Genomic DNA, 2,994 nt, shown 5'->3' with positions numbered 1-2,994 from the left:
GTCAATCCGTTTTTACTTTCGATTAAGCCATGTCTATCCGTCCATCCATCTGTCTATTTGTCTGTCCCCAAAATTATATTCTATTTTATAAAATAAAATTTTTAAAATTATTATTTCTCCTTAAGTATTTTATTACTCATACGTATTTTACGTCTAATGACGTGATAGCATTTTTTTGTAATTTTTTCAAGCCAGACATTAATAAAAGTTGATAAGAAATATGAACGTAGAAACACTTGCTTTTAAAAATGTAATTTGTTTTCTTTTAATATATAATTAAATCATAATATACAAGTTAAGTAACAATCTGCGATTTAAAACAATTTGTAACATAATAATAAAAAATATAAAAAGAAAATTTGAATTAATTTTTTTAACAGTTTTAAATAATGCAATATCCAACCCACTGTGTTTATGCCGAACAAACAAAATAAACAAAACGAAACTTTCTTTCAGACACTCTGGCACTTTAATATTTGTTTTAATAATTATTCTCTATTTGTATAGATTAGCAAACATTTACATATTAATACACATAAATAAATATGTTGACAAAATACATATGTACATATATGTATATGTTTTGCGATAACCCCAGCTGGACCTCTCAACAAAACTTGACAATCAAGCAAATGTTTTATACAACAGTAGACTTCACCTTCTTATAAGCTTTCTACTTCTAGAATTCAACATAAAATAGTTGATAACTCTTCTTTTATGATCTATTCAAGCTACAAACATTTTGTCACTTTTCAAATACAATACTGTTTATAAATGACATTATTGCAACACTCTCTAACAACAAACAAGTATAAAAAATAATAATAATAATTTTTAAAAATCTCAATCAAATACAAAGTTTGAAACGAACAAAAGTGCGTCAGTACGAAAAATTTCTTTACAATGACAAGATGTGTGTTCTTTTATTTATTTTTAAAATGCCGCGTTTTATTTATTCAGTTTTTTTTCGAGAAAAATTTGGTGCATTAAAATTTATATTTAATAAATGATAAAAGAAAAAAAAAAGAAAAGAAATAAAATAAAATATATTTCTTTTGTTGTATAATTTCAGGAAAAAAAAAGAAAACTTATTTCTCACACCAACAAAATACGATTGTTATAATAAAAATTATGTTTGCAGAGAACGTATGAATATGTACATCAGATATTTACATATAAGAGATGAAATTATCGATGCTAATTGCAAAAGTGACAAGAAATAATACTGAAGAGGTTTTTATTAAACTTTAGCACCTAGTAGAATAGATACGAGACTTAATGTGGAAAAAATATTTCTTAAAAGCAATTAATTTGATTGGTTTAAATAAATAACACAAATTACTTCGTAATACTACACATATGTATATGGGTGAATTGGCTAATCCGAAGACTAGTCAAACCTAATTCATAGTCTGGAGAAGACTTAGCCATAGGCTAGTTAATACTATCGTTGTTAATAGAATAGTCTGTGGACTTGACAATAAGTCTGTTAATAAGCCTGACTATTCAATCGAAAAGTTAGTAGAAGATTCAATACTCATGCATTACCTAATACACTAATCAGGAGACTGGTCAAGCCTTATCCATAGACTGACATAGACTAGGTCATATGCTAAATGATATTACAGTTCATAAAGTTATCAATAGAATAGTCCATGGATTGGACAATAGGACAGTCAAAAATTTAGACTATTTAATAGAAGATTAGATAGAATAGTTTATGCGTTAGTCCAAATATTAGAATAGTCATGATATAAGACTTTACAGTCAAAAATCTAGACTATTTAATAGAAGATTAGATAGAATAGTTTATGCGTTAGTACAAATATTAGAATAGTCACGATATAAGACTCTATATAAGACCAAAAGCCAGTCAATAGAATAATCTTTGGATAAGTCAATAGACTAATCCGTAAACTAGTCAATAGACTAATACATATACTAGTCATGCAATATATTGCCAATACACCCAGGAAAAAACTTACTTACCGGGTAAGCAGGCAGGCAGTACTTACTATCAGCGATCATATAGGATATATATAAGTTTGTCATGCCGTGTGTAACGCCATCTAAGACCCAACAAAGTTTACGGAATAGTCCATAGAGAAACAAAGCCGTAATTTACTTATGACGTGTTTAGTTACGTGTTTAGTAAGCTTCTTGCTTGGGTAGGTTTAAATTTTATCAACATATCATTAAAATTGCAACCTGAACATTAACCTATTCAAGGTTAATTTATGACTTTATGACGTATCATAATACAAACACCTAATACTTTCATCACTGTAATAATGTTAAAAATGTAGGGCACACATAGTTGGCACATCTATGTGTGACATCTAATTTTAGACTTCAAAAAAATATATATAAGTCTAGCTTTCGCTATAGTGAATGCTAGACTGGGCGATCCAAATGCCCATAATGTTTAATTAATATATTTTTAAAAATATGTACTTAATGTTTCAAAGATGCTCAATATATATGTATATTAGATTAGTTCAACAGTGCGTATGATTGATATTAATTCAATACTGTTTCACAAAACTCATTATTACTAAAGATTTTCAAACTGTTACACAAAGGGATCCAAACTCTCATAATTTTTAATGTTTGTTTCAAAATATATGTGTAATTCATACATACCTATGTGTATTAGAGATACTAAAACTATATTTTTTTTGTTCAACAGTGCGTATGATTGTTATTAATTCAATACTATTTTACTAAAGTCGTTATAACTTAAATATTTTCAAATTATTTTGACTTTTAAGAGGCGTAAATTAAAGTAAACATTTAGAAGTTTTGATAGCCAAAATCATTTTTTTTAATTTATAGAGAAATAAGACAAAATGTTTACAATATATGGACTTATGAATGATTAAACAGTTTGTTATACCCTACACCACTATAGTGGGGAGGGTATTATAAGTTTGTGCTGATGTTTGTAACATACAAAAATATTGGTCCAATACCCACCTTAAAGTATACCGATCG

This window comes from Lucilia cuprina, chromosome 2, assembly GCF_022045245.1.
Source record: "Lucilia cuprina isolate Lc7/37 chromosome 2, ASM2204524v1, whole genome shotgun sequence".
NCBI classification, from domain to species: Eukaryota; Metazoa; Arthropoda; class Insecta; order Diptera; family Calliphoridae; genus Lucilia; species Lucilia cuprina.
This window is presented reverse-complemented; position numbering follows the sequence as displayed.